Source organism: Salvelinus namaycush, chromosome 29 (genome assembly GCF_016432855.1).
Source record: "Salvelinus namaycush isolate Seneca chromosome 29, SaNama_1.0, whole genome shotgun sequence".
Lineage (NCBI taxonomy): Eukaryota > Metazoa > Chordata > Actinopteri > Salmoniformes > Salmonidae > Salvelinus > Salvelinus namaycush.
In genome coordinates, this window is record NC_052335.1 from 37,314,611 (window position 1) to 37,322,043 (window position 7,433).

The 7,433-nt window shown below is 43.3% G+C and overlaps 1 long non-coding RNA gene across 1 annotated transcript; it reads right to left on the bottom strand.

Annotated features, from left to right (window-relative positions):
• Positions 1-661: 661 nt before the first annotated feature.
• LOC120024038 lies at positions 662-981 on the bottom strand. Its single transcript, XR_005472799.1, has 2 exons — positions 931-981; positions 662-830 (listed from the first exon to the last, which is right to left on the bottom strand). It is a non-coding gene; the product is annotated as an uncharacterized LOC120024038 (long non-coding RNA).
• Between the last annotated feature and the right edge of the window lie 6,452 nt (positions 982-7,433).

Here is a 7,433-nt window from a genome sequence, read left to right on the forward strand (position 1 = left end):
TGTAGTGCCTCCTCATTCCACCCACTCTCCACATCCAATGTCCGGAACTCAATCACAAAGTCTGCCACGTAACGAGCTCCTTGGCGAAGAGAGAACAAACGCTTAGCTGCGTCCTTACCTCGGACTGGATGGTCAAAAAGTTCTCATCTCTGCCGTGAACTCCTGGTATGACGCCATGCAGGTGTCCTGTTGTTCCCAAACAGCTGAAGCCCATTCCAAAGCTCTACCACGCAGCAGTTCAATAACAAAAGCTATCCTAGCCTTGTCTGTGGCGTAAGAGTGGGGCTGCAGATCAAACACTAAACCACACTGCATAAGAAATGAACGGCATCTTCCCAAATCCCCTTCGTACTTATCAGGCGTCGGTACCTTGGGCTCACGGAAGGAAACCGCTCCAGAAGCGGCAGGTGAGAGGGGTGAAACAGGTGGTGGAGGATCCGTCGGCAAACTGAGCTGATCCTGGATTCTCGTCAAGCTAGCAGAGAAGTTCCGGACTGAAATCGCTATCTCCTGTAGCGCCGTGCTGTGTTGTCCCAATATCTTCTCCTGATGGGTAATGGCATGGCGAACGGATTCCAGGTCCGCTGGGTTCATTCCTGGCCGGATCGTTCTGTCACGGTTTTCTAACGTAGAACCCAGAAGCAGACCAGGACAAGGAGAGTAAGACGAAGGTGAGTATTTATTTACAAGTTTAAGTGTAGAGATAGAAAAATCCAGGTAGCGGTGCGGGCAGCGGAGTTGAGTTGAGGGGATTGAATTGGCAGATCCAATGGAGTAACAGAGGCCACCGACGACCAGGTAGGGATGGAATGAGTGTTCCGGGTGAATGACTGTAGACAGAGAACGGAGGTAAGTTCAAGGCAAGCAAGACGTACAAAACAACAAAACAAACTCTATCAAAATGGAGGCTGATACGCTGGCACGACATACTGTTCATGGCTAACGATCCGGCAGGGAATGGATGTCAGGTCAGAGCTTATGAAGTGGAGGGATGATGATCAGGACCAGGTGTGCAGATAGCTGATGGGATACAGGTGTGGGTAATCAGAGATCTCCCAACTAGCTACGTCGTCCGGCAACCAGACAGGGTGCGTTCCAGGACACCGGAAAAACACTCCAGGACAGAACACAGGCAAAAACAGACTCAGGTAACGGGATTCGTGACAGTGCGATTGACTTGGAGTTATATTGTGTTGTTTAAGTGTTCCCTTTATTTTTTTGAGCAGTGTGTATGTGTGTATTTGTGTAATGGCTTTTTTTTGTTTTTGTTTTTTCGTCCTCTCAACCAAAACATAATAAAAAATTGATCACAAACATCTTATAACAAGATGTAGCCTGTGGGAGAGAATAAACGTTGCACCACATCATAGAGTCATCACTCCAGGCTTGGCCTGCGCACTCTCATAACAGCAAGACAGGAAGGCAACTGCTTGGACATCACATTCCCTAAATAAATCAATATTTAGCGGCAGGTAGCCTAGTGGTTAGAGTGTTGGACTTGTAACCAAAAGCTTGCTAGATCAAATCCCCGAGCTGACAAGGTAAACATCTGTTGTTCTACCCCCCTGAACAAGGCAGTTAACCCACTGTTCCTAGGCCGTTATTGAAAATAAGAATTTGTTCTTAACTGACTTGCCTAGTTAAATAAAGGTAAATAAATATCACTCTGGACCATCTAGTAGTTCACATGGCAGTCAGATACATTAGTGACAGAAGACTACTCCAATAGCAGGTATCTAGTGTTGGGAAGGTAGTCAACTATGTACGACTCTTCCTCTCTCATCAATGACCTGTATATACGGATGCGTATAGGAGGCATAACCCTTCTAACAAATCAAGTTGCATTTGTCGCATGCGCCTAATACAACAGGTGTAGACTTTGCCTTGAAATGCTTACTTACCATTTCCCAACGATGCACAGTTAAAAATGAAGAAACTGAAAAACGAAAAGCTTTATACACCCAACTGTCTCTGGAGAAAAATGGAACTTCAAACCGACGTTAGTGTGCTCCATGACCCAACAGTAGAAACCGGTGGTTTATACCGTAGTAACCGCTGGTTTATACCGTAGAAACCGCTGGTTTATACCGTAGAAACTGGTGTCTTGGAAACATTTACTGTTTCCTGTTGGTCATTTCATACAATATTTGCGATGAATTGTTATGTTCAGTATTGATGTTTTGTTTAATATGTGGAAACGTTTTTGCAAAAAAATAGAATATTCGCTTACTTTCGTTTACTCAACACAGTGGACAAAACTTGTCCTGTTTGATTTCGAACCCTGCTGGAACATGGAAGTGGCAGGTTTCAAATTGCTTCTCCGTATTCTGAATTCAGAGAAAGCGTATTCTGAATTCAGAATACGGAGAAGCAATTTGAAACCTGCCACTTCCATGTTCCAGCAGGGTTCCGGGAAGGTTGACAAATAAACATATTCAAGTTGACAACCAGTTGTCACCCCTTTGAGTGGAGAGAGGCAGGAGTAATCGGAATGAATTGTAGACCGGCAAATGAGATCGGCATACCAAACAGAAAGGGCTGTGATTGGATGACTGATGAAGCCAGTCTGGGATCTCTGAGCTCTGCCTTTTGGGATGTGCTGTCACATGGGACTGCTCTCTCTCTATATCTCTCTCTATCCCCCCCTCTCTTTCTCTCTCTATATATTTTATGTGGTTAACTAAAGCTTGAATAAAATAAAGTTTAATTGTCCCTCTGTACCATTAGTTACAGAGAGAGAGAGAGACAGAGAGAGGAGAGAGAGACAGAGAGGAGTGAGAGACAGAGAGGAGAAAGAGAGAGAGGGAGAGAGAGAGTCAGAGGGAGAGAGAGACAGAGAGAGAGAGAGCGAGAGAGAGAGAGAGAGAGAGAGAGAGAGAGAGAGAGAGGGGTGGGTGGAGACAGAGAGAGAGAGAGAGAGAGAGGGGTGGGTGGAGACAGAGAGAGAGAGCTAGAGAGTGTGCCAATTTATCTCGTCAGACTTCAAGGCCCCCGGGAGACTGAGGTCCCCTTATCGAAAAAAAAAACTATTAGCCAGTGGAAAATACTTACACAATGGCTGCTGTTGTGTTAGCAAGAATGTAAAGATAAGGTGTTGGGATAAACCAGATTATATCGTTTTTTGACAAAGTCTATTAGTGTTGTTTGTCTTAGAAAGTGTCAAAGTTGGTGAGTTAAGGTTAACTTTTCAGCTTCAGTTGAACTTTGCAGATTTTCCATTTTGTCCTTGACTGAACCATCATTCTTAAAAAAAAAAAATATTACAATATATAAAAATATAGTGATCCTATTTTAGTACGGAGTTGATGAGATTGTGACCCCCCTTGGTCATCCTAAAATATATTTAATTAATGTCTGCAATAGTCAGAGCTGGAGAGATATTATAATAATATAGAAAAACTATGACTTCACATTTTAATAGAGTCATGCTTTATGATTATCTAGGGTTTAATTTGTTTTCTCCTATTATGAGGATGTTCTCCCTATCCCCTACATCAGGGCTACCTAACCCTTTTCCTAGAGATCTACTGTCCTGTAGGTTTTCAGTCCAACCGTCTTCCTGGAGATCTACTGTCCTGTGGGTTTTCAGTCCAACCGTCTTCCTGGAGATCTACTGTCCTGTGGGTTTTCAGTCCAACCCTCTTCCTGGAGATCTACTGTCCTGTGGGTTTTCAGTCCAACCTTCTTCCTGGAGATCTACTGTCCTGTGGGTTTTCAGTCCAACCTTCTTCCTGGAGATCTACTGTCCTGTGGGTTTTCAGTCCAACCTTCTTCCTGGAGATCTACTGTCCTGTGGGTTTTCAGTCCAACCTTCTTCCTGGAGATCTACTGTCCTGTGGGTTTTCAGTCCAACCTTCTTCCTGGAGATCTACTGTCCTGTGGGTTTTCAGTCCAACCTTCTTCCTGGAGATCTACTGTCCTGTGGGTTTTCAGTCCAACCTTCTTCCTGGAGATCTACTGTCCTGTGGGTTTTCAGTCCAACCTTCTTCCTGGAGATCTACTGTCCTGTGGGTTTCCAGTCCAACCTTCTTCCTGGAGATCCACCATCCTGTAGGTTTTCAGTCCAACCCTCTTCCTGGAGATCTACTGTCCTGTAGGTTTTCAGTCCAACCCTCTTCCTGGAGATCTACTGTCCTGTGGGTTTTCAGTCCAACCCTCTTCCTGGAGATCTACCGTCCTGTGGGTTTTCATTCCAACCCTCTTCCTGGAGATCTACTGTCCTGTGGGTTTTCAATCCAACCCTCTTCCTGGTTATCTACCGTCCTGTGGGTTTTCACTCCAACCCTCTTCCTTGAGATCTACTGTCCTGTGGGTTTACATCAGGGCTACCCAACCCTCTTCCTGGAGATCTACTGTCCTGTAGGGTTTCAGTCCAACCCTAATTTAGCATATCTGATTCAGCTAGTTAAGGTCTTGTTGAGCAGCTATCAATCAGGTGTGTTAAATTAGGGTTGGACTGAAAACCCACAGGAAGGTAGATCTCCAGGAAGAGGGTTGGACTGAAAACCCACAGGACGGTAGATCTCCAGGAAGAGGGTTGGACTGAAAACCTACAGGACAGTAGATCTCCAGGAAGAGGGTTGGACTGAAAACCCACAAGACGGTAGATCTCCAGGAAGAGGGTTGGACTGAAAACCTACAGGACAGTAGATCTCCAGGAAGAGGGTTGGACTGAAAACCCACAAGACGGTAGATCTCCAGGGAGAGGGTTGGGCAATCCTGCCCTACATAGTGCACTACTTTTGACCAGAGCCATATGGGGCCCTATCTATAATGCTGTGAAAAAGTATTTGCCCCCATTCTGATTTTCTCTATTTTTGCATATTCTAAATACTGAATGTTATCAGATCTTCAACCAAAACCTAATATTAGATAAAGGGAACCTGAGTTTACAAATATTTTTTTTTATGTATACTTATTTTATTTATTGAATTAAAAGTTCTTCAGGATCATTGGGTCCCCTGCGGGACGGTTGAGCTAACGTAGGCTAATGTGATTAGCATGAGGTTGAGCTAACGTAGGCTAATGTGATTAGCATGAGGTTGAGCTAACGTAGGCTAATGTGATTAGCATGAGGTTGAGCTAACGTAGGCTAATGTGATTAGCATGAGGTTGAGCTAACGTAGGCTAATGTGATTAGCATGAGGTTGTAAGTAACAGGGACTGTTGAGCTAACGTAGGCTAATGTGATTAGCATGAGGTTGTAAGTAACAGGGACCGTTGAGCTAACGTAGGCTAATGTGATTAGCATGAAGTTGTAAGTAACAAGAACATTTCCCGGGACATAGACATATCTGATATGGCAGAAAGATTAAATTCTTGTTCATCTAACTGCACTGTCCAATTTACAGTAGCTATTACAGTGAAATAATACCATGCTATTGTTTGAGGAGAGTGTACAGTTTTGAACATGAAACGTTTTTAATAAACAAATTAGGCACATTTGGGCAGTTCTTGATACACAATTTTGAACAGAAATGCAATGGTTCATTGGATCAGTCTGACACTTTGCACATACACTGCTGGCATCTAGTGGCCAAAATCTAAATTGCACCTGGGCTGGAATGATGCATTATGGCCTTTCTCTTGCATTTTACAGATGATGGTACAAAGAAAAAAAAAAACGTTTGTTTTTTTCTTTGTATTATCTTTTACCAGATCTAATGTGTTATATTCTCATACATTCCTTTCACATTTCACACTTGCTTCAGGGTCTGAGCTACAGGCAGTTAGATTTGGGTATGTCATTTTAGGCGAAAATTGGAAAAAAAGGGCCGATCCTTCTTAACAAAGTTATGCAACCCCCTATTCCCCTGTGTGAAAAGTCATTCTGGCCCACTCTTCCATATGCAGAACTGCTTATTAACTCAGAGACAGTTGTCCGTGTTCAAGCATGAACTGCTCGTTTCAAGTCCTGCCACAACATCTCAATTGGGATTAGGTCTGGACTTTAACTATAGGAAGTGTTTGGTTGGAGTAATAGCAGCTAAAGGTGCCACAACCAGTTATTGAGTGTACGGGGGCAATTACTTTTTCACACAGGGGCATTGGGTGTTGCATAACTTTGTTTTTTAAATTAGTATGTAATTGTTGTGTTATTTGTTCACTCGGGTTCTCTTTATCTAATATCAGGTTTTGGTTGAAGATCTGATAACATTCTGTATTAAAAATATGCAAAAATTTTGAAAATCAGAAAGGATCACACTCCGGAACTGTTGATTACGCACACCTGGTGCCCATTTCCCCACTGATTGTAATTGTATAAATGTGCCATTTGGTTCACCATTGGGCTCTCGATTATTGTTCCATTGTCCGTTGGTCGTGTGAGTACCTGTGTTGTGTTTGATTTGGCTCTCGTGCTGCGCGCTTGTGTTCTCTTTTGTTTGGGTCTCAACCCTGTGTTTTGTATTCGTGTTTTGTATGGTCTTCGTCCCCCGTGCCTTTACGCGGCACGCTGTAATTTGGGTTAACGAATAACCCTATTACGCATTCCTGCGCCTGTCTCCCGATCCTCATACCAACGTGAGAGGGGGTAAATACTTTTTCACGGCACTGTGCTCTCCGCTAATAAGAATCTCATATTTCACCATTTTTCAATTTCCTCGTGCTGCTTTTTTTCGTCAAGGCTTAGTTTGCCGAGATACATTCTGAATGCCTAATTGTCATTTTTGTGCGTTAAATTTCTCCAGGCATCATGACTTCGTTATCAACACGATATGTTTCACATAATTTAATTTACTACCCCGTATATAGCAAATCGTATTTACAGTTCACATAGAATCTAGCCAACAGGGTTTTCAATATATCGTCTTCTATGGCATATTGTAAATACAGCATACTGTAGAACTCGAGACCCACAGCCATGTCATCTGCATGTCCAGCAGTTCCATGTCACATGCAGACAGTCCAGCTACAGGTGTTCAATGTCACATGCAGACAGTCCAGCTACAGGTGTTCAATGTCACATGCAGACAGTCCAGCTACAGGTGTTCCATGTCACATGCAGACAGTCCAGCTACAGGTGTTCCATGTCACATGCAGACAGTCCAGCTACAGGTGTTACATGTCACATGCAGACAGTCCAGCTACAGGTGTTCCATGTCACATGCAGACAGTCCAGCTACAGGTGTTCCATGTCACATGCAGACAGTCCAGCTCTATTTAATATTCCAACTATCTCTCACATCCTCATCCATATTTAATGTCAACTTTCTTTCACATCCTCATCCATATTTCCCCTCAAAAGTTTTTTACGAGATGTATCAGCATCTATGAACAATTGAAAATCCATGCAGTCGACAGAGAGAGAGAGAGCAAGAACGAGAGAGTGCAGCTACATATATCACACGATTAGCAATATAGCTTGCTTCAGTATCTGGTCTGCAGTGTGAGACAATGACTTTGTATTGATGTTTGTGTAAAAGAGACGATAT